Source organism: Neofelis nebulosa, chromosome 10 (assembly GCF_028018385.1).
Source record: "Neofelis nebulosa isolate mNeoNeb1 chromosome 10, mNeoNeb1.pri, whole genome shotgun sequence".
Classification (NCBI taxonomy): Eukaryota; Metazoa; Chordata; class Mammalia; order Carnivora; family Felidae; genus Neofelis; species Neofelis nebulosa.
Genome location: NC_080791.1, coordinates 43,030,181 through 43,056,103, shown reverse-complemented (window position 1 = coordinate 43,056,103; position 25,923 = coordinate 43,030,181). Strand labels below are relative to the sequence as shown.

At 35.5% G+C, this 25,923-nt stretch overlaps 1 long non-coding RNA gene across 2 annotated transcripts in view; it reads left to right on the top strand.

Annotated features, from left to right (window-relative positions):
• The first annotated feature begins 8,595 nt into the window (after positions 1-8,595).
• The window catches only part of LOC131487153 (uncharacterized), a 108,296-nt gene continuing 90,968 nt past the window's right edge, over positions 8,596-25,923 (top strand). The window contains exon 1 of one of the 2 annotated variants that reach the window (XR_009249636.1): positions 8,596-9,084. This is a non-coding gene — a long non-coding RNA (uncharacterized LOC131487153). The remainder of the gene's footprint in view (positions 9,085-25,923) is intronic. The other variant, XR_009249635.1, reaches the window with a different exon arrangement.

The following is a 25,923-nucleotide window of genomic DNA, read 5'->3' as shown; positions in this document are numbered from 1 at the left end:
TTTTTAAAGCACAAACTTCACTTCTATTATTAAACATAAAATGTAAATTAAATTTGTCAATGAGGAAATGTTTATTTAATTTTTGCTTTGTTTCTGATTAAGTTTCCAAAAGGTGGTTTGAAAATTTTATTAAACTGTTTTCATGTGAGTTTTTATCAATATATAAGAATAAAATTAAGAAGTATAATAAAAAGCACTGACTATCAATATAATAGTCAAAGACAAATAATGAGAAGAGCCAGGATTTGGAGTAAGAAGGCCTGGCAGTGCAAATGTATAGTGTTGTGTATGTCACCTCTCAGGTCCACATGCTTCCTAACCTAAAAATAGGGTATTAAAAAGTATCAGTTGAAAATACTTTTGTAAACATGTGTTGTGAACCACAAAGTCTTGTGAAACTATTAGCAAACTTTTTTAGAAGCATTCACATAAAAGGATATTGTTTTTAAGAAGATTTATTATAATTACAGTAGACAATTATCTGTAAGTTTCACAAATTTTGATGTCCACATTGACACCTTTGCTTCTTAACACTAAGCACAAGTTGACAAATGTTCCTCAGCAAATGCCTTTGTTAAGTGAAGTAATAGTGAATAATTGGCTCTATCTTGAGACCAATTAAAATAATTTCATTTTTGGGACACCTGGGTGGCTCAGTCGGTTAAGCATCTGACTTCAGCTCAGGTCATGATCTCACAGTCCGTGAGTTGGAGCCCCACATGGGCTCTGTGCTGACAGCTCAGAGCCTGGAGCTGGCTTTGGATTCTGTGTGTCCCTCTCTCTCTCTGCCCACCCCCACCCCCTCACTCATGCTCTGTCCCTCTCTGTTTCTCAAAAACGAATAAATGTTAAAAAAAAATTTAAAAATAAAATAATTTCATTTGAGTCTTAAAAATCAGAAAGACTTAATTACATGTCTTAAATATAGATATAAAATATTTTGATCTGTTTTTAGCTAATGAGTATTTAACTTTAGATTTTGATCCTAAAATCATTTTTCCTTTGTTTATGTCTATAAAATATTTTAATCAGAATTATTACACAATTGATTATTTTTCTGTGTGAAAATATTTGGGGGAAAACAAAAATGTATTTGGGGACTAGATGCCATTATGTCAATTTAATCTGTTAATTTTTCTCCACAGAAAACTGTTCACAATTTTGCCATTTTCATTTTAAATTTACTGACATTATTTTTGCTAATATTTTTTTCTTATTATGTTCTTAACATTTGATCCATTGATTGTTTTTTGCCTATATAAAATATTATCATTTGTAACGTATGCTACTAGAATTTTCTTTGGTGGCCATTATTTCTACCAAATCCAATGTATTTGCATCAAATTGAATATATCCCAATGTTACACCTACGGTTTTATCTATTTAAAAATGTATTTGTCTTGCTTATTTGTACCAGTCATATTCATCAAAATCTTAAATACTGAAAGTTTATGTTCGTTTGTTGGCTAATCTTAGGGAAAAAATATATGGCTTTCAGATAGTTTAAGATTGAGCTAATGTCAAAGGCTGATTTGTTGTATGGATAAGCCAATTCTTTCTTATTTTTGAAATCATTTTGTGTCTTATCAATGTTTCTATTTGATTTTGAAACTATATAGTGTGCTATTTCTTTTCTTAGAGTCTGCAAAATAAGTCAGCTTAAGAGATATTATTTAAGTTGATACTTAGAAGTCATATATTTGGTCAATTATCTGTGGTCCTGAATAATATATTCTAAGGCTTTTTCCATTTCCTAGAATAACTAAGGCAATACAAATTATTTTGTGCAAAATATTAGTGATAAAATACTCATGAGTTGGTCATGAGATATTTCAATGAGGAATTCATAAAAATCAAAGCAGAATATGTTTGAGAACTGAAGAGAAAAATATTGTAATACAAGAACAGAAATTTTAAATAAATATAGTTTCAGGAAAAATGTTCTAATACTAAAATCATGCTATGAAATATCCTCCCATGGGAAGTGTGAACACTTCAGTTATTCAAAACCAGCCTGGAAACAGCATTAAAAAATGTACCCTTGAGAGTAATTTTATACAGTGGTTGAGTTGACTCGGATCCTAATAGGCCTTTACCATATCTGCTTGGTATGACTTAAATAAAACAGCAACTTTTACAGTATTTGCCATTGGAAAGTAGAAATTTAAAAATAATGTGACCAGTGCAGGTAACATGATTCTTTTAATAAAATGCAGTCACATTTTACTAACCCATCAAATATTAGGAATAATGATGATTTTCAAAGAATTTTGGAAATAAAAAATGTTATGAAGTGTTGTCAGTCTCTATTACACATTTTTATTCATACATATTACTTCTCTGGAAAAATAATTCTATAAGCTGAAAAGTGGAAAAGCAAGGGGGATAATATAAGAAGAAGAAAAAGTAAATGACAGGAAAAGCAGAAAACATCTGCTAAGAACTCTGAAGGACATCAGACTTTAATGGGACCAGTTCCAGCATATGTAAGAATGTGTTTTTATTCATTGGTAGCATGTCTTTTTTAAGGTCTAATATAAAGAATACTTCATTGGTTAAACTTTTGAGTATATGATCCATAATATTTCAGTTCATTTTTGTCTTTGGAAATATGTAAATATGTCTGAAAATAACTATGTAAACTACAAGTCCAGAAGTTAAGAGTAGTTCGATCAACATATATTTCCATAATAGAGTATTCCCTATTTATTAAAAACTGTCAGTCTGATGCTCTTTAAAAATAGCAAAAGTCAACAAAATAATGTCTAAATATATGCATGTTTAAACTTAAGTTGAGCTATCTAAATATTATATCATAATTTTTAAGAACAGCTGGAACACAGGATCATTCTGTTCTTTTATAGTCATTACTAAATATGACAAGAACACTTCAGGGCTTATCCTGGTTTAGGCTCATTCCATTAAATAATCCCCACAAAAACTGAGATGGGTATTTTATTATTCCAAGTTTTCAGATTATGCAAATGAGGCATAAAGGAGTTAATTAACTCACCTAAGTTATCATAGCTGGCAGGTTGCAAAGATTTAATTCAAACCCAATCATTCTAAATCCAGAGCTCATGTTCTGGGGCTTTGTAAAAAGCATTTAAAATAAGTTTACTTAATAGTATTTGGGCATTATAGAATTAGCATAACAGAGTACTGATATATTTTGTAGTAGTTGTGTAATTAATTGCTATTTCTTCCTAGTAAGTGTTCTTTTGTAGCTGTAGTTAAGTCTTACTTTCACTCCTAGGTGCCTAATACAATGTCATTACATAATTCTGTGGATACCTGATGCATATTTGTTTAATAAATTATGTCTTACAATTTCACTGAGGAAGTTGCGCAGACAAAAGGAGAGAGAGCAATATTTGAAAGCTACTTTTATTTTATGGAGTAATTTTTTTTTTAATTTTTAATTAAATTCTGGGGCACCTCGGTGCCTCAGTCAGTTAAGCATCCGATTCTTGATTTTGGCTCAGGTCATGATTTCTTGATTCCTGGGTTCAAGTCCTGCGTCGGGTTCTGTGCTGACAGTACAGAGCCTGCTTGGAATTCTCTCTCTCTCTCTCTCTCTCTCTCTCTTTGTCTCTGCATGCCACCCGCTCCCACCGCTCAAGTTCTGTCTCTTAATGTCTCTCAAAAATAAACATTAAAAAAAATAATTTCTAATTTTGTGATGATTGAAGATTCACTGCAGCCTTAAAAAAATAATATTGAGGGTTCCCATGTACCCTTTACCTGGTTTATGTTCACATGACAATATTTTGTAAAACTATATAATATAGATATGATGCTGAGGAAATTGAGAAACAACCAATTCATCTTCTTCAATTTCCCCAGGTTTACATGTATTCATTGCATGTGTGCATATTGTGCATATGTGTTTGTGTGTGTGTGTGTGTGTGTGTGTGTGTTTAGTAGTATGCAATTTTGTCACATGTATCAGTTCAGGTAACTATCATCCCAATCAAGATACAAAACAGTTACATCACTACCAGAGTACCTGTTATAACTTTTTAAATGCTCTCCAGCTCCTCTGCCTTCCCTAGTCCTTAGCAACCACTAATTTGGTCTCTATCTTTATACTTTTGCCATTTCTAGAATGTTATGCGTGGAATTTTAAAGTATGAAATCTTTTAGGATTTTTTTTTTTCCCACTCAGTATAATTTCCTGGAGACTTATCCAAGTTGTTGTATGTATCAATACTCATTGCTTTTTATTGCTCAGTAGTATTCCACGGTATGTATGTGCCACAATTTGTTTAATCTTTCATCCGTGGAAGTACATCTGAGTTGTTTTCAGTGTTTAGTTATTACAGGTAAAGCTTCTATGAACATCTGTCTATAGGTTTTTGCATGAACATAAGTGCTCATTTCTCTGGGATAAATGTCCATGAGTGCAACTGCTGGGTCATATAGTAGGTGTGTATTTACCTTTATAAGAAAACTGCCAAATGTTCCCAGTGGCTGTGCTATTTCACATTGTCACTGGCGATGTATGAGTGATCCAGTGTCTCTGTATGCTTGCCAGCACTTGGTATTGTCACTATTTTTAATTTTAGCCATCTGATAGGTGTGTAATAAGATCTCATTGTACTTTTAATTTTCACTATCCTGATGGCAAATCATGTTGAACATTTTTTTACATGCCATCAGTTTGTCCTCTTTGGTTGTATATAGATGGCCAATTTTATTTTATCCTTTGGTGACATGTCCATTAGTAGTTGTCTATTTTCTCGTTGGATATTCTTTACAGTTGAGTGTTGCGAGTCCTTTAATAATCCAGATACTTATGCTTTGTCATTTTTATATTCTAGATACCAGTCCTATGTGTAGTTTGCAAATATTTTCTCCCAGACTGTAGTTCATCTTAAAAATCTCTTAATGGAGTCTTCTGTAGAACAAAAGTTTTTAATTTTGATGAGGTCCAATTTATCCATTTTTATTTTATGGATTGTCTTTTGTTTCTATTTAAGTTTCTCAAAGTTAATCCTAAAATTTTATTAAATTGCTTACATAGTATGTGAGTTTTTATCAATATAAAAGAAGAATAAAATTAAGAAGTATAATAAAAAGCAGTTGAACATTAATAGTCATATATAAGCTGGGTATTGAATTTATAAAGCAGTTATTAGGTTTAAGATGGTCTTCAAATGATCTAGAATATACTTTATTAAATATCTTAACATACAAATTAGATCATAATGTTAAAAAAGTCTTATAGACAATAACCCGATAAATGTGTGCACAAAACATTCATTTAGGAAACGCTGATCTTAGATGTTTCTATTTAAAAGCTGGCAGCATAGTCTTTTGAAAATAACATCTGCCTAAACATATCTGTAGACTTTTGAAAAAATGGGTGTATATAATTTATCTACAGTATTGCTTTAGTATAATTATTTTATTTTGAATGATTCACATAGAATCCTTGTGATCTAGAATCTGAATTCTCATTAGTACTATAATGTCCTTCTAAGATACAAAGCACTTTCCATTATTTTTTCAACAGGTATTCACTGAATACCTACTGCATGCTAGTATTGGAAATGAAAATAAAATCAATGGTTGGTCCTTGCCCTAGAGCAATTTATTAACCAACTTAGAAAACAAACATTCACATTAAATTTATAATATCAGTAGCTAGCATTTATCAAAAGCTTAGTATTTTCCAGTTCTATTCCAGGTTCTTTACTTGTATTCCATCATTTGCTCATACAAATAACCTTATAAGGTAGGTACTATTATTTTCCCTCTTTTACAGAAGTAACTAAAGGACAGTTTGAATAACCTGCCCAAGATCCCACAGCTAATAAAGGCAAAGTTACCATTGAAGCTAGGCAATCTGACTCACAGTCTGTGCCTTTATCTTTCCTCAATATTGTTTCCTAAGAAGGGAAATAATATCATGAGGCTGACTGACCAGGGCCAACCTTTGTGTCAACTGATTCTACAGTTTACATTTTACCATCTATACCCCTTTGCCAAAGCAATCAGTATATTGCCACAACCATTTTTGGAAATTATATATTTGGGGAAATTATTTGGTCATTATAATGGCCATGTTTGATTACATATTTGGGAAAACTCCTACTACGGAAACATCTTCACCTTTATTTTGGGAGTCTCTTTCAGAACCATTGTCCCTTCTTTTGAACTGCTGTTGGTTGGACTGGTAAAAGCATTGCATTTAATGTGGAGGTTTTATTTCCTGACTGGCCATGTTGACACATACAAGGAATCAGGACAACAATGTAGTAGGTGATCAAATAAGCCTACTAGAGTTGAAAGTTATTTGGTTTATACTAATATATTTTAAAGGGTATTTCTGTACTCAAGTCAAATTTTGATTGTTGACACTTTTTTATTTAAAAATTTTTTTTAAGGTTTATTCATTTCTCAGAGACAGAGCATGGGCAGGGGAGGGGCAGAGAGAGAGAGGGAGACACAGAATCTGAAACAGGCTCCACGCTCTGAGCTGTCAGCACACAGCCCGATGTGGGGCTTGAACTCATGGACCGTGAGATCATGACCTGAGCCAAAGTCGGATGCTTAACCGACTGAGCCACCCAGGCACCCTGATTGTTGATATTTTTAACATTCATGAATTTAGGAGTAAAAGTAGTTTTTTGTTAGTAACTTCAGCAAATTATTAACAGGACTTGATGAATTATTTTTCAATAGGTGTACTTTTACTTTTGAGTAAAACATTCCAAATATGAAATTTAGTCAACCCTTTTTCAGAGATGACTCAGTAATTTGGGCTTTTTCTTCCTGTAAGTCACTTAATTTACAGCATATCACTATAAATTTATAATTGCCTGTCCCCATAACAACTAAACCACGAAAACCAAAGTGCATACTAATTCTTTGCTATTTCATTAATTAATCTAATCAGAAAATTTTAGTGAAGGCTGTTTTTATTTTATTCAGGGATGCATTCTCTCCACATCTTAACATTCTGAAATTGAGGTACATTGTATAATCCATGTTGAAAAAATTTTAACGCAACATCACTTATTATTGGTTTGTGATGTTGCCATTTTCATTACACTATTGGGTTTTTTTGTTTGTTTTTTAGTGTAACTGATGTACAATTTACATTAGTCCAGGTGCACAACTTAGTGATTTGACAAGTTTATATATTATGCTATGATCACTACAAGTATTGCTACCATCTGTCCCATTACATCGCTATTACAATATCATTGACTGTCCTCTGTATCCTCTACTGTTTATTCCCATGATGTACTCTTTCCATAACTGGAGGCCTCTCCCCTTCACCCATTTTGCCCAACCCCCACTCCTCTCAACCATCAGTTTTTCTCTGTATTTATCGTTCTGATTCTGCTTTTTGTTTATTATCTTTTTAAGATTCCATTTATGGCCAGAATCATGTGGTATTTGTCTTTCTTAGTCTGACTTATTATACCTAGCATAATACCCTCTAGTTCCATCCATGCTGTCTCAAATGGTACAATCTTATCCTTTCTTATAGTGGGGTAATATTCCATTATGTATATATATCACATTTATTTATCTATTCATCTTTTGATGCACACTTAGGTTGCTTCCATGTTTGGCTACTGCAAATAATGCTGCAATAAATATAGTGGTGCATATATCTTCTCAAGTTAGTGTTTTTTAAATTTTCTCTGGGTAAATACCCATTAGTGAAATTATTGGAACCTATGGTATTTCTATTTTAAAAAATAAAATAGAACTTGTGGAACTCCCATACTGTTTTCCACAGTGTCTGTACCAATTTACATTCCCACCAACAGTGCACAAGGGTTTCTTTTTCTCCACATCCTTGCCAATGCTTGTTTCTTGTCTTTTGATTTTAGCCATGATAACAGGTGTGAGGTGGTATCTCCTGGTTTTGGTTTGCATTTCCATGATGACAAGTGATGTTGAGCATCTTTCTGGAGTCTCTTGGCCATCTGTATGTCTTCTTTGGAAAGATGTTTACTTGGGTCCTCTGCCCAGTTTTTCATCATAATCCATATTGAATCCCAAAACATTGGTAAAGCAGTAATTTGCCACATGTTCCTCCCTGCCTGTGAACTTAACTATGTGTAGGTGAATGTTTAATTATCGATTCAGCTAGGTTACTTGCAAATTGATAACCAAACAGAAGATTGAATTTTAATTTAATCTGGAACCATAATTGCAGCCCAAAATTCAGAAAAAATTATTACATTGGATGCAACACTGAAGTGAAAAGCATTAGGTTCAGAAGAGCATAACATAGATCTGCAAGATGAGAATTTATAAACTGAGCAAATATTTGTTGCTGGAGCATTATCTTCATATTTTTAAAGCATCAACCAAGTGACTTATAGTACCTAATTAGAGAAAAATACACACGGATACAAAGATGAGTTTCATTTTCTCATTGAGACATCTGAAAAAGGATTGCTGGTCATACTCCAGACAATGCAATTAAGGATGGGAGAAATTGCCAAATCCCTTGGAACAGATCGCACAATTTTCAAAGCTAGGAAAGTTTGCTGTGATGATTCATACATCATGAATATCTATGTCTCAGATACTGAGCATGTAACTTTCAAAGGCTTCCAGCTGACTTCCAAGAGAAGCTGTTAACTTCCAGAGATACATAAGTCTTTTAGGGAGAAAAGGAAACCTTCAATTTAACTAAATAGGAAATGTAGATGAAATCTTGATATTCTTTGATACGCCAAAAATTATAAAGTCAATCCTAAATGTGCTAAAGCAGTCAGGATCATGAGCATAGAATATAAAAAGCAGTATTTTTCTGTTATGTAACTGCATATGCCTGGAAGCGATTCAGGAGAAGATTTGGGTCCTGAATTATTAAGAATATTTGTATATTCTCCAGGGGCAGGAAGTCTTATTACATAGCTGATGTCCAGAGGCCTCTAGCCTATAAATAGGGTGTCTCACTTGTCTCCTAAATTCTAACAATGAGCTAAAGGAGGAGAGCGAGAGCTAAAGGAGGAGTAAGAAGGAGATGCTAAGAGGAGAGAAATGAATAAATGGCCTCTAATATTTGAGAGTCTGCCAGAAAAGACAGCAAAAAGACATTGAAATAAGGTAAGCAGAGAGAAGGGGATGGGGGAGCCAATGGAATGTGCTATCAAGGAGGCCAGGAAAAATTTATGTTTCTAGAAGGAGGGAGTGACCAACCATTAAATGCTGCTGAGATATCGAGTAGGGTGAAAGCTGAACCATGTCCACTGAATTTAGTTACAGGCAGCTAATGCAGACTGAAGGAAAGTGGTTCTCATGGAATAGTGGATCAGAATACAGGTTAGATTGGTCTGAGAAGTTAATGGACAAATAGTGGAGACTAAAATTAAATAACTCTTCGTGTAAGTCTAAGTGTGTAGAAGACATGAGCTGAAGGAGCCCTTAGGGTGAAACCTTTTTAAAAATTTTTAGATGGAAGAATTTAAATGTAGTTATCAGGAACAGAATAATTAACTGTGGTTCAAACTGCAAGTTATGACTCATTAGTGTGTTGTGACAGTAATTTAGTGAGTGGGGATTAAAGAAAAAAAAAAGAAAAGAAAAGAAGACAGAATATCAGCATATCATGCATAATAAAATAATCTTATCTTAAGAAATTTTGTTTAGGCGGCGCCTGGGTCGCTCAGTCGGTTAAGCATCCGACCGGCTCAGGTCACGATCTCACAGCTTGTGGGTTCCAGTGGTCAGCTCAGAGCCTGGAGCCTGCTTCGGATTTTGTATCTCCCTCACTCTGCCTCTCCCCGACTCATGCTCTGTCTCTGTCTCTCTCTCAAAAATAAATAGACATTTAAAAAAAAAAAAGAAATTTATTTGTATAAATTGTCTACTGCAATCCACAGTAAGAAATATTTTGTATATTTATACATGATACATCTTATATATATTGTAAATATATTGTATATATTATATATGACACTTATAGTATACATGTATAATATGTATATATTGGGCTGCAATGTAATATATATTTCTTATTGTGGGCCACAGCAAAACTTGTTGTGGGTTGCAGACACTCTGAAAGCTAAAGTATTAAATGTTGGCACACATTCTGGAGAGGGAGGGGACACAGATTACATGTAGAGGATCTGGCCTTCAAGAAGAGGAGAAACGTACTTTTTTTTGTATTAGGAAAGCAGGAGGAGATGATTTGTGTAAATGCAGGTTAGTGGTATACTTGGCAGCAGAATGTTGGAAAGAAATACTTTTTGATGCCTCCGATCATTGTAGTTTAATACAATGGAATCATCTGCTGAGAGTAACGAGTAGAGAAAAAGTATCATGGTTTATAAATAATGGATGAAATATGAAATATTTGTTATAGAAAGTAGATCAAGATGATTAGAGAATGATACTAAGATTGTGTATTTGGGGGGCTGGAGGGAGGGGAGGGTGGATGATGGGTATTGAGGAGGGCACCTGTTGGGATGAGCACTGGGTGTTGTATGGAAACCAATTTGACAATAAATTTCATATTAAAAAAAATAAGATTGTGTATTTTTTGAATTCGTAGGCGTGTCAATCCATTTAGGAGTGTTCAGGTATCTGAATGTAGATACAGACACAGGGAATAAAGATTGTTGGGTTCAGGGTTGGGGTTTTTCCCATTGGGGGCTTTGAGAGAATGAATGGACAAGGGAGGTTAGTGTATTGGTACCAAAATAACTGAAATTAAAGATTGTAGATCAATCAAAAATATAAGGAGTTTGATATTTTGGAATAAAAGTAAAGAGGTCAGTGGAGCTGGAGGCTCAAAGACACTGAAGAATAGCGAGAGTTGAGGCTCCTGAGCAGGCATGTGGAATTTTCACCAGAGAGTGAAATGTTTGTGATTTTGGAAGTGGAAATTATTTCAGTGATAATTTGTCAGTGGAGACAGTATGAAATGTACCATTAATGATAAGGAAGTCATGGAACCTTTAAAATAAGATGTTGGGTAGATTGTCCACATGGACATTGAATTTTCTGAGATGATGGCAGAAATCAAGGAGAAAAGGGATACTCTGAGCTAGGTACCAAAATCTTGAGTGAATGAGATGAATTGGCCAAGAGGTTGGTAGATGAAAACAATGAGGAACGGGAGTTTTTAAAAGTGTATGGAAGAGCTTTTGTGGAGCAAGGCAACAATGAGAACTCAAGCTCCACATGTAACCCATAAACTATCAAAGAAGATAATATTGCCCAAGAACATCAGCTCTGGATTCAGACTGCATGGACTCCCTTGGTGTTTTTGTCTCTCTATATAGTTCTGTGACATTGAGAAAGTTGTTTAATCTCTCTCTCTGCCTCGGTATCATACCTCTAAAACATGAATAAAATTACCTACCTTGTAGGACTGCTGTAATAATTAAGCGAAATACATTTATGAAATTTATATATGAAATAAATTCATGTATAGTATAGGTTAGTGCTTGTACACAGGAAATACACAATAAATACACCAATAAATACACTTTACTGTTATTATTGGCTATTATTTTCTAGAATGTTTGAACAACCTCTGTTTGGGAGAGCTATAAAAGGTTTCTCAATAGTCACCTAATTTTTAAAAAAATTTTCAATGTTTATTTTTTTGAGAGATAGAGAGAACACAAACCAGGGAAGGGCAGAGAGAGAGGGAGACACAGAATCCGAAGCAGGCTCCAGGCTCTAAGCTGTCAGCACAGAGCCCGACGCGGGGCTCGAACCAACGAACCGTGAGATCATGAGCTGAGCCAAGTCGGACGGACACCCAACTGACTGAGCCACCCAGGCCCCCTCACCTAATTTTTTAGTTAAAGTAATGTTTGAGGAAGCTGGTAGTGTTGTAAGGATTTACTGGTTTTATAGAAAGAGTTCCTGAAAGCCTAGTGAAATTATTTTGGAGGCAAAGAAAGTATGAGTGGGATGCTAGATGAGGGGACAGACATACTAAGAATCACAGACATGAGAATAGAGCTAGGGACAGCTTAGAGAACTTGTGTTCACAGTGACACTGCCACAATGACATACAGTTCACACTGAATTCTCACAGAGGCTGGGATAGAAGGCATGGATATGAGGCAAAAATGCATTTAGTACCGAGAGTTTTTGGATAAAAGAAGGATATTTTGGCCTTACAGATTTCATGCATATGTGATCTGGAAGAAAGATCTTATAGGTGTGGAAAAGGTGCAATATTTCCTTTCCTTCTAGTGCCATCAGCTACAATGAGAGCAACTGTTCCTAGCAACAATGGGTAAATGAGCACAAGCCACATGGTCTCTCATGGAAGTAATAGAAGATGCACATTGGCCATAATTCCCAAACTTATCCAACTGGTATAATTCCCCCTCACCCCAACCACCATTGTTTCTCTATTTTCACAAAAGTCATTATCATAATCTTAAACTAGTACATTCTTCTGTACTTATTTGTTTTGTTTACTTGAATTTGAAGACCATGAGAGCAGTGATTCTCTCTTATTTAGTATGGCATCTACAATGCCCAGATAGTCACCATGATGTCAAATGGAGACTACGCCTTCTTTCAGTTCAGGAGACTTATACACACTAATACATGGAGTTACTTTGCCTTATAAAAGTATCATATTGCTGTGCAGTGCCTACTACTTGATGTAATTTGCCATTTGGAATTTCTTTCTTATGATCCAAAAAAAATGGAATCATGATGAGTCACTAAGCACTAACTAATGGTTTTGTTGTATAGAAGTGTAAATAATTGTATTCTGTCTAAATTTAGAATTATTTCTGTGAAACTTCACACATTTTTTCTTTCCCTTAAGTCCTCAGCAAGATAGAACATTTGGTTCATCCAAAGTGCTGTGCTTGAAAAGATGCAGAGGAAGTTTGACAACTTACCAATGCATTCCTCACTACACTGGCCTCTACACCCCTCTTTGACTTTCTTTCACAGCCCTCAAGATGAAGTGAAATTTGTTGCAGGATTATAAAGATCCAGTAGCTTCACGAAGAATTCAGAATCTTTGGCATTTTTTTTGCTGGGAACAAATGGTCAATTGGAAAACTATCCTCAGCAGAAATGAATAGACATTACGGAAAGCACAATTTTCTAAATAGCAATAAAGTGGTAACTTCATATAGACGTTTGCTTTAATAGTCCTAAGGGATGGCAGGTGTTTTTTGACAGCAAAGGCCAGATTCAACATTTTTTAAATTAAGCATCTACTAAGATTCTTCATCATGATTCATAGTTTGTAAAAGGATTATAATAAATGTTGACATTTCTATCTTTTGTTTTATTCTCTGCTCCTTTTCAGCTTACTTTGTTGAAATTTCTTAAGGCTTAACCTGGGCTCTGCTAAATCATCTTTATTCACTCTTTACCTGTTCCAATTTCAACCTGTATATACAGTTCATATACTCTCCTAAGATCCAGATTCATATATCCAATTGTCTTCCTGACATATCCACTCAAAAGGGCTGACGTTCTCTCAAATTAAACAAGTGCAAGAAGAGATTTATTGTTCCTTATTCACCAAACCGAGTTTCTTTGTCTTTTCCTCACTCTATTTGGCCCCACCATCCACTTACTCTGTCTCATAAAGCAAAAATGTTACTATTTTTCCTCATTATTTCTATTTCATTAGGAAGGCCAGTCAAATCTACTTCAAAGATATGTTTGCCATGTGCCCACTCCTTCCACCCATCTACATCAAGTCACCCATTAACCCTTTCTGTATTACTTCAAGCGTCTCCTGACTGTATTGACTTCAGTTTCGGAAAAGCTTTCCTTCCCAGAGAAAGATCATGTCTCTTTTCCAATTTTCTGCTCTCATAAAGTGTAAGGTAGGGCTCTAATGAGCCTGGCCTGGGTCCTACGGGCATCCCAGAACCAGGTACTAGACCAGGTGGAAAAACACTGCTCTAATTTGTCAAGAGCAGCTATGTGGAATTCTGGTTCAAGTGGAGTCAGCTCTACTCAATCCACAGGGACAGAGAGATGGGAAAGATAATTCCCTAAAGGAACATCAAGGCACTATTTCCAACAGAAGAGGAAATAGATGTTGGGAAGGCAAAAACAATGTAGGTGTACCACTTTCACTGTCGCCTTCCTGCAACACGTTCTCCGTGTATCAGATCAAATGCTTATTTTTAAAACTCAGGTTCTATCATTTCACTACCTTTTAAAACTCTGTTCATGGTTATTCTTGCATTTAAAACACATTTCTAACCCCTTGTAATGGCTGCCAAGTCCAGGCAGTATCTGGAACCGGCCCAGTGTTCAGTCTTATCTCATGCTACTTTCTCCTTCACCCACCACACTCTTCCATGAAAGTTATTTTTATAGCAAAATTATTTTCCCACATCAGGGCATTTGCACTTGCTGTACCTCTACTTGAAAGTATCTTTCGCCCATTCTTGCTATCCTGTTCTTCTTATCCTTCATGTCTCCGCTCAAATGTCACTTACCCAGAGAGGCTTTCTCGGCCTACACACCCCTACACTCTTAGTTTTCTACTGTGGAGGCTATTTCTTTCTTGCATATGCTTCTCACAAGCTCTAAACATTAGTGGCTTTTGTCTATCTTCCCAAATGTCATAAAAGCTCCAGAGGAGAAGAGCTATGTTACCTTTTTTCATCACAAACTCAAAACTTCCCACAATCTCTCTGGGTCAATATAGTCTGAATCACTGAATCCTTAGGGCTATTTCTGCCATTGTTCATTTTGTATATTTACTTACACGTCCCTGGATACCTGCAGTGCTGCATCAGCTGCTATAATATCTAATTGTTTTTGCCACTAATCCTCTGTAATGCTTATTCTATAGCAGCATTAACAAAGTTCTTTAGTCAATTACTTAAATATTTTCCTATCTTTAAAAAATACCTTTATTTATAAATATATATTAGTCTTATCTGTCTTCCTGTAACATTACATTACATTCCTTCCCTGCAAAGGAACAGATCTAATTTTATCCATTTTTAAATCAATATATCCTCCAGTTACTGTGTCACGTAAGCTTTATTTTTCTGGTTTCTTTACATTTTCAATACCTTGTAAGGTCTGAATAGGATACATTTACAGTCTAGACCATAGCTCATGAAAATGTAAGATAAAGTGATAGCATAGGTTTTAAAATACCAAATGTAGAAGGAACAGAATACAAATGTTTCCGTTTATACCTTGGAATAAAGTCAACTAAGAAGCACATCAACTAGCAGTATTCAATGTATGGACAATATTTATCTACAAATATGTCAGGAAGAAGAAGCTAGTGATATTTTTTACTGGACTAAACAGTATAATTACAAGATTATAATCCTATAAGTCTGTGCCCATTCCCTTTTTTCAGGCATAAGACTTTATCACATACTTTTGGCATATAGAGTGTATAATTTTTATTATGTGGTGAAACAATTATAGTAAAGATTGACTAATCAAATGTTTTTAAATGAGGATTAAATAAGTTGCCTGGCATTAAAAATGTTTAATGATAAATCAGAGTATAAATTACTTTTTAGAAGTGGATTATGGATTAATTTATAGTTTTTTTGACTTAAAATTTAATGTAAAAGCTATTACTATAGTGTAAAATTTAACATTATCATTAACATTTGTATGATGTACATTCTTCAGGTAGAAATCAAATTGTTGTCAGGGGCTTGGCAACAGACATGTTGAATCAAGTCCAGCGTGCCATGGTTCTGTGGAAGGATCAATAACGAGTATTCTCAACAACGTACCAAGAATTGTTACAGGCATGGAGTTAGGTACAGAAATCAAGGGGACAGACAGTTATTGCAGAGAAAAAAAAAAGGTGTTCAGCTTCATTGATATTGAAAATATTTTTTATATGGTAGATTTTGCCAGGCATTTTGTGTTTTAAGCACCTTTCCACTCCTTTCAAAAATAGTCATAAAATTATTAGGAGGCAAATCACCTGTTTGGAGTCATTACACCTAAATTCTTACATGGATCCTTACTTCCTTTCATACAATTGTGCTTAGGATTTTTCAGATCTTGTCAATGACAGTACTACAGGGCTATCAATTGGTGCTTTTAAGAGATCTTCAAGAGAAAATAAAAATTAAACAGACTAATTTTTAGAGCAGTTTTAGGACTACAGAAAAACTGAGCGGTACATTTAGAGACCTCTCATAGATCTCCTCTCCCCTGCAGAACTTCTATTATTTTTCATTATTTTTAATGTTTCTTCAATTGTTATACTAGAGAACTGGCAGAATTCAAATATGACCTCCATAAATAAAATTTACTCTAAGTATCTCTAGAGCTACAAACTTTAGAGTCATGATTAAAAGTATGGTCTTCAGTATCAAATAGTGGCATTTGTGGTCAAATCCTGTTTCTGTTGCTAGTTAGCTATGGAAACTTGAGCAAGTTTGTTAACTCTTTTGAGCCTTAATTCTATTGTCTGTAATGTAGGAATAATAATAACCACCTCATGAGGTTGATGTGGGGATTAAATTAGATTATGCAAATATAGCATTGATACAATATCTATCATAGTAAAGAGTGGGTGCTATTATTTTTATTACAAATGAACAAATGTCATTTTTAAAAAATTTTTTTTTTCAACGTTTTTTATTTTTATTTTTGGGACAGAGAGAGACAGAGCTGAACGGGGGAGGGGCAGAGAGGGAGGGAGACACAGAATCGGAAACAGGCTCCAGGCTCCGAGCCATCAGCCCAGAGCCTGACGCGGGGCTCGAACTCACGGACCGCGAGATCGTGACCTGGCTGAAGTCGGACGCTTAACCGACTGCGCCACCCAGGCGCCCCAAAATGTCATTTTTTATAGCATGTTATGGAATTTGAGAAATATTTAAGGAAAAGTTTAAGGATACTTAATTTATGGTGGAAAAGTAAAGTAAAAGGTAAAGGAGAACCCTGGGCTTTGGAGTGAAATTGTTCAAATCTCAGTATCACTACTGAAAACTGGGTGACTCTGAACAAGTAGTTCAAATTACCTGATCCTCTATTTCTTAAACTTGAAAATGGAAATATTGTTACTTATATTTAGTCTTGAGAATTAAATGAGATAATATATCTCCCAAAGTGTGTTTAACATCATTGACCAAAGCATCTGATTATACTTCCATAAGAAACATGCATATACATAGTAACCTTTTCTGATTGTGTGTGGTGATAAAATAGAACTATGAAAAGTGTGAGCTATTTGATATAATTCATTTGGGTGCTCAACAAAGCTTTTTATTTTTTTTTAAATTTTTTTAATTTAATTTTTTAATTTTTTTTAAATTTACATCCAAATTAGCATTTAGTGCAACAATGATTTCAGGAGTAGATTCCTTAGTGCCCTTTACCCATTTAGCCCATCCCCCTTCCCACAACCCCTCCAGTAACCCTCAGTTTGTTCTCCATATTTATGAGTCTCTTCTGTTTTGTCCCCCTCCCTGTTTTCATATTATTTTTGTTTCCCTTATGTTTATCTGTTTTGTCTCTTAAAGTCCTCATACGAGTGAAGTCATATGATTTTTGTCTTTCTCTGACTAATTTCACTTAGCATAATACCCTCCAGTTCCATCCACGTCATTGCAAATGGCAAGATTTCATTCTTTTTCATTGCTGAGTAATACTCCACTGTGTGTGTGTGTGTGTGTGTGTGTGTGTGTGTGTATACACACACATACCATATCTTCTTTATCCATTCATCCATCAGTGGACATTTGGGCTCTTTCCATACTTTGGCTACTGTTGATAGTGCTGCTATAAACATGGGGGTGCATGTGTCCCTTCGAAACAGCACACCTGTATCCCATGGATAAGTGCCTAGTAGTGCAATTGCTGGGTCATAGGGTAGTTCTATTTTTAACTTTTTGAGGAACCTCCAAACTGTTTCCCAGAGTGGCTGCACCAGCTTGCATTCCCACCAACAATGCAAAAGAGATCCTCTTTCTCCACATCCTCGCCAACATCTGTTGTTGCCTGAGTTGTTAACGTGAGCCATTCTGACAGGTGTATGGTGGTATCTCATGGTGGTTTTGATTTGTATTTCCCTGATGATGAGTGATGTTGACCATTTTTTCATGTGTCAGTTGCCATCTGGATGTCTTCTTTGGAGAAGTGTCTATTCATGTCTTTTGCCCATTTCTTCACTAGGTTATTTGTGTTTTGGGTGTTGAGTTTGATAAGTTCTTTATAGATTTTGGAAACTTACCCTTTATCTGATATGTCATGTACAAATATCTTTTCCCATTGTGTTGGTTGTCTTTTAGTTTTGCTGATTGTTTCCTTCACCGTGCAGAAGCTTTTTATTTTGATGAGGTCCTAGTAGTTCATTTTTGCTTTTGTTTCCCTTGCCTCCGGAGACGTGTTGAGTAAGAAGTTGCTGTGGCCAAGATGAAAGAGGTTTTGCCTGCTTTCTCCTCGAGGATTTTGATGGCTTCCTCTATTTTGAGTTTATTTTTGTGTGTGGTATAAGAAAGTGGTCCAAGTTCATTTTCCTGCATGTCGCTGTCCAGTTTTCCCAGCACCATTTGCTGAAGAGACTGTCTTTATTCCATTGGATATTCTTTCCTGCTTTGTCAAAGATTAGCTGGCCATACGTTTGTGGGTCCATTTCTGGGTTCTCTATTCTGTTCCATTGATCTGAGTGTCTGTTCTTGTGCCAGTACCATACTGTCTGGATGGTTACAGCTTTGTAGTATAGCTTGAAGTCTGGGATTGTGATGCCTGTCAAGAAAGCTTTTGACAAATTTCTATACCAAAATTTACCTACATATAAAACTCCTAACAGATTTCTAACTGTGATTTTATCATAATTGACTTTACTAAGGTATTGTAGGTAAACAGAAATAGCCACATCTCTGTGGAGACAGTCGTCATGCCATACACCCTTACCCTTTCCCTCTATCTATATTCAAAGGGCTCCATAGTTCTCAGCTGTACGATCTTGGGTTAGTTACCTATCTTTGTATGTTTTCACAATTCAGCTATAAAATATTTATTATGGCAGCACACTTAATAATGCAATTACATATAAAAGATGTGTGTGTGTGTGTGTGTACATACACACAAAGCTCTTGCATGGCCCCTGAAGGTGAACAAGTTAACAACCAAAGTATAGAATTTAGTAGGGAGTCAAGAGAGAAGGGTTCTCTTCTCCCTGAGAGTGGAAGGTTTTTCTTCCAGCTTTTGTGCTGGAGTGTTAAAGACAAGTGCGTGCTTTGCTTGGGAAGCTCTCTGTTTAGAAAGGTCAAACAGATCTATGGCAGGGCCAAGAGTAAAGGAGATATGGAATAAATTTGTAGAGTTGATCCTGTCTAGGATTTAAGAATGAGAGTTGAAAAATTTATTGCTTTGCAGAAGAGAGTAAACAGAGCTTGTAGAAGGCTTAGCTAAGAATTAAGAAAGTGCATACAGGTGGCATATTTGACATCATATTTCTTGTCTTGAGAGAATAGGAGAAATATTCGAGGGAGTCAAATTTCTGGCTAATGATTACCAAAGCGGTTGTAGGTTTTGTCCCCCACGGGATCCAAACTAATTTAACACTTTTAATGACAATACTTGATAACATACGTTGGTTTTTGCTCTGTTTGCTTTGTTTTGTTTTACAAACAGCACTAAGTTATGAAGCAGTGTAAAATCAAAGTTCCGAGAGACTTAGAGGCAGATGAAGAGACTGACTTTTAGGTAGGTTAGCATCATTTTAGGCAGAATAGCATCCCCAATTCTTACCATGCCTCATGACAGAGCTTGGGTGAGTCCACGGTTTTCCCTGCCGACTGGTCTTCTCAGTACACCATGATGAAAAGCAGTAGATGGAGTTCTATGCTGTCAAGTGCAGAAATACATCCAAATAATAGTTACATAACAGTAAACAGTAAGATTTAAGTAAGGATTACATTTTCAAAAAATGTTTTACAAGTGCTGGTGACATTTGAAGAGTGGCCAGCCACAGGTGCTTTCTGATGGATCTCTTTTTGTAGGACGTGAAAGCAGGTGATGGGGAGACTTCTACAAGAATGGGGTTCGTGAGAAGACTAGGTCCTCTCCCTGTCTTTTGAGCATGCTAAAAGTTTCTATCCTTTTCTGTCTGGAAGCTATACATTAAAAGATATGGTTCTGAGTCATTCTAATAAGATAATCTTTGTATTTTCCAATCAGTTCAACTGTTTGATAGTATTGTAAAAATACAGCCATTTAGTGAGCCATGCAGTTTCTTCAATGCTGAACATTTTTGGTACTATCTGACAAAAATATTAAATGAAAGGCATTTATATATTTAAAATATATCTAACATGTATTTACAAAAATCTAATACTTGTTTAGGTATGCAGAAATAAATACATGAGGAAAGGAAGTGAACCATAAACTCATTGACAAATCATGAAAAATGACTGCTTCACATCAGTGCATATTGCCCAGAATATGATTTTTTATTTCTTAAAGCACAGTGATACATAAATATAAAGAGGAACAGTAAAAGAAAAAGCAAAGTATTGAATGCTCTGTAACTGCGAGTTTCATAATCTACAATGACAAATACTAGAATAGTTGCTGAGGGTAGATCATTGGCATTTCTTTAAGTGCCTAAAGGGCATCTTTTACTGGGAACTAAGTGCTTCCAGTATGTCATTGGATTTATGATTATACTGGCTTATTTCCACCTAGTATGTTTACATGGCGCTTGAATTTCAGTTTACATTTAGTAATGTGTTTAAAACATTTTCATTTATTATCAATCTGATTTTTCTGGGCCTAGCATTTGTTGATAAATGCAGGGGAAATTGCATATCAACAACCTGCAACTTTGTCAGGGTCAGACAAAATCAGTCCTCAAATGTTCCTGCTCACGCTGAACAAAGCTGCATTTTTGGTGATGCGGGTGATTGATGTCTCTAGTCACCTGACAGCATATTTTATTTAGAAAAGATTATGTCCTCCCTCCCCAGTCTTGACCACATGGTCAATTTTTAACTAGGCTCTTTTGAGAATCCTTAATTTCCTGATTTTTTTTCTTCACATCTTATCTAATCTTACAATGTCCAACCTAAGGTAGATCATAAAAGTGTATATTTTTAATTTCTATTCCCAATCTTACAAGCATTTACAGATATGGCCATTAAATTGGCCTGATTAACACTGGGTCCAGTTTTATCTCCCTTGCTAAGAATGGTCAGTTCTAAAGAAATCAAAAGGAAACTAAAATGTATTGACTGGCATTGAGTTGATATTTAATATATCTTTTTAACCAATTCTACCTGCATGATACCTATGAAATTCACATCCTTCTATTTTTTCCACTGCTTTTACTCAAATTGAATATTCCAAGTATTTTTGGATGACTGGCTTACTGGAAGAAAAAAAAGCCTTAACAAATTGTCTTATGTCCAGTGTAGGTACATGGATTCATTTTAGATGTTGCTCTCATATGGATATTTCTAAGCTATAGTTCTTATCATATTATGCTTTTATTCAAAAATTTGGAGTGGCTTGTCATTGTCCCATGGTAGATTGCAAAGAGGAGTGAGCATATTTAAGTGAAAACACAAGATGATGCATTATGTATGGGAGGAACAATATTAAAACTTTACTTGTATTATTATAGTAATAAAGAATATATACTTTATAAATGAGTAAATACATTTAAAAGTGTGGGGTGAGATACTTTCTAATAAAAGTACATTGTTATTAATATTGGAAACCACTAGTGTTTAGAATGATATCCAGGTTACTTAGCAGGCATTCATTTTCTGTAGAACCTTTACCTTAAATATCTCTTTGCACTGTATTATAATTCAGTCTTTATGATAGTAAAACTGAGATGATTTTACCGCAGAAAATCCCTACTTTCCTTCTGCCTAGAATGTGTCCTTTCATCTGTAGGCTCTAATCTTAACCATTTTTCAAATTCCAGCTCAGAGGCTAATTCCTTTGTAAATATTTTAGTAGTTAGAACAGCTTGATTATAAATAACAGAGAACCACTCAAATTGGTATGATTAATAAAGGAAATAAAGGCTCGTGCCACTGAAAAATTAAGATAAAGGGAAGGCTTCAAGTGCATTCATCAGGCCCCAAAGTCATTTATCCGTGATGCCCTTGACTCTTCATTCACGTGATTGTTCTCCTCAGGATGGTTTCCTTAATGGTTACACAATGTTGCAAGGATTCTAAACCTTACATTTGCATTCCACATCATGTAGAGCAAGAAAGAGAGAACTGCCTCCCTCCCCCCCCCCCCCCAATTCAATAAAAGTCCTTGGCTTTACACTGAATTAACTTAGGTCATCTGCTCACTCATGTGGCCAGAGAAATGATGATTAGTTTAGGTCAGCCAGGGCCTACTTTTTTTTTTTTTTCTTTTTTTTCTTTTTTTCTTCAACGTTTTTTTTTTTTTTTTTTTTTTTTTTATTTATTTTTAGGACAGAGAGAGACAGAGCATGAACGGGGGAGGGGCAGAGAGAGAGGGAGACACAGAATCGGAAACAGGCTCCAGGCTCCGGGCCATCAGGCCAGAGCCTGACGCGGGGCTCGAACTCACGGACCGCGAGATCGTGACCTGGCTGAAGTCGGACGCTTAACCGACTGCGCCACCCAGGCGCCCCAGCCAGGGCCTACTTTTAAGTTAAGCTAGTCAAGGTCTACCCCTGGAACTGGCAGGTCATTAATTTCATGGCTGCTTCATAATGGAGATAAGAACAATATATTCTGAGTAGGTAGACAACAATGTCCACCATAAGCCTTAAGTCATTTACCAGCTAAAAGTAGACTCTTCATCTCCTGAATTACGATGACACTTTGTTTATGTATTGTCTTTTACTCTTATTTTTCCCTTGTGTTATTGCAACTTTCTTTCATATTTACCAGGCTTTAAGCTGCTTAAGGGGAAAGTGCCTATATCTGATTCATGTTTTTATCCAACTTCCTCCTGTCTAGCATCTGGCATAGTGCTTTGTTAACTTATTATTATCTAGAACAAACGAATACATAAATGAAAAATAAGCACATGATTGAATGATTGTGTAAAATCATTACCTTGAAATATGTTTCCTTTCATTAGAAGATTTCCAAGCAGGTGTGCCTGGGTGGCTCAGTCACTTAAGTGTCTGACTTCAGCTCAGGTCATGATCTCATGGTTTGTGGGTTCGAGCCCCATGTCAGGCTCTCTGCGGACAGTTTGGAGCTTGGAACACGGAGCTTGCATCAGATTCCTTCTCTCTCTGCCCATCCTCCACTCGTGCTCTGTCTCTCCTCTGTTCCTCAAAAATGAATAAATGTTAAAAAACTTTTAGAAGGTTTCCAAGCAAAGTGTGGTTCAACATATTCAGATATGGAAAGGACTTATTCATTAGAGAAAAGCTGGATATAATTATCACTAAGAAAACTTCCATTTCAACAGCTTATATATTTAAGATTTGATCTTCTGAGAGAAGGAGTATCTTTTAAATGTCTTCTTCTCAACTACATATGTTTTGTAACCCACAGATAGTCCATGAAAAAATGCTACTTGTGCAGAATAAAACAAAGGAAAGTACAAAGTGATTGGGAAGGATGGCATGTTAGCCTGCCAAATATTACGCTTCTCTGAACAGGAAGAAACTTGACCTTGGACATTTCTTGCTTGCATTTAAATGAATAATAATCACTTAACACTATTACTAGACAAATTAGTTGGCCTTCTTTTGAAAAGATAATTTCTTCTCATCAGAATTTTAATTAAATGAATAAAGTGTTTTTAAGGTTTTTAGTTTTTGAGCTTCCAGATTCATGTTGGATGAAGATTTTGTTTCATTTAATATAGAAGCTATAGTTAATGAAAATTATTTTTATATAACTTTACTTATCAGAAATCTCCCCCATCCCAATGCTTCATTCAAACACTGAATATTAAATCCAAATTGATCTCAAGACCCACAGACACCATGGCTTACCAGAATGAGTACTCCATGTTGGTGGCTTACCATCAAAAACTGAACCATGATCTGCCCCCATCAAAACAGCTTCTCTTCTGTTAGGTGTCTTGGTAAGTGACTTTTTCATCCACAGAGTTGTTCTTTTCAGAAACCAGGGAGTCTTCTTTGACACTCCCTCTACCTCATTCACTCATATCCAATTCATTATCAAATCTTGTCAATCCTGGGGCAGCTGGGTGGTTCAGTAGGGTAAGTGTCCAGCTCTTGATTTTGGCTCAGGTCACGATCTCACAGTTCATGAGATTTAGCCCTGCATCGTTGGGCCCTGTGTCACTGCTGGAGCTGGGCCAGCTTGGAATTCTCTCTCTCCCTCTCTCTCTCTCTCTCTCTGCCCCTCCCCCATGTGCTCTTTTTCTCTGTCTCTCAAAATAAACAAACTTAAAGAAAATCTTGTCAGTTTTACTTCCCATATTTACAAAATGTGTGTCTTGAATGCATTCACTTCTCTCAACCTCTATTGCTACTACTCCAGGCCGCCATTATCAATTGCCTGAACTTTGAAAAATAGCCTCCTAACTCATTTTCCTGTTTCTAATCTTGTCATTCTTCATTCTAGTACCTATACTTTCACCAGAGTGTTAAAAAAAAAAACCCACTAAAAGCATTTAATAGCTTTCCATTGCTCTATAAACATAAATTCTGTAAAATTTAGGCAATATAGCTCCCACCTGTTGATCAATCCTTATCTTTGACTAATCCCTCTCTCTTACTTACTTTGCTCCATCCACACTGACTACTTGGTTCTTGAAATACACAAAATTCTTTTGACTCCATGGCCATTGTACATCCTGTTTCCTATACGTGAGATATTCCCTTTGCCTCCCCCATCTCCCCTTTTCTCTCCTTCCCTTTCCCTCTCTCTCTGTCTCTCTCACACACACACACACACACACACACACACATAATTTCTTCCTAGCCTAGCTAACTCCTACTCATCTTTCAAGTCTCAGATTAAATGGTATTTTTTATTTGTTACAGAATCTTTCTCAGAACCTTTTATCAGATTAGGCTAACTCCTCCTGTTATAAACTCTAATAGCTTTCTGTACTTTTATGTAATTGCATGTATAACAATCACATTAAATAATATTGTGCAATTATTTGTTAAATATATGTTTTCTCCTTTATATTATAACTACTATGATGGCAGGCACTGTGTCTTTTCTGTTCATCATTGTATCCCTACTACCTAATATAGTCCCTAACCTTTAGTATGAATTCAATAAATATATATTTAATGAATGCATAATAAAAGAATGCATAACAGAAGAAAAAGATTTGTTGAATGATTCTATTTGTCAAAGCATAGCTCAAAACAAAGAAAGATAAGGTGTGGCCACCGAGGAAGGGAAAATGTGAGGCAATAAGTCACAGTAAAAGTATTGTCCACTTGAGTTTTTAAAAATGAGGTCTATAACATCGCTATTTTTCTCTGCCTTTTACCTTCCAGGCACTGATCTTAACTTTGCTTTGTTTGTTCATAAACCAGCATTTTTTTCTAGCCTTATCCTCTCTCCAAATTAATCTCTACGTCACTCACAAATTTCTATTGATTTTTTCTTTGTAATATCACTACACTTGAAAAAATCCCATTGGCACTACCATATTGCAGAGCACAATTATCTTATCCTTCGTCCTCTACAAAAATCTCCTAAAATATCTTCCTACCCTCAATCCACATAGCACTGTGATGCCAGATTAATCTTTGCAAAACAATTCTCTGTTCATGTCACCCACAGGGCAGAAGTCTCTATTTGCTCTGTCAATTCTATAAAATAAATAGAGGCACTACTTTGGCATTCTTCACCTTAATCCCAAAGTTTCTGTCTCTTAATATGAACACTCCATATATTCTGCATATAGTCTCGCCTCCACAATTTTGTTCATTCCTTTCTTTCCTACTTTACTTGCTTTGTACTCCAAAATATTTCCTGACTACTCCTGTTGACAACAATCTCTCCTTTCCCTGAAGTTTGTTCTCATCTACATTCGGGGATAATC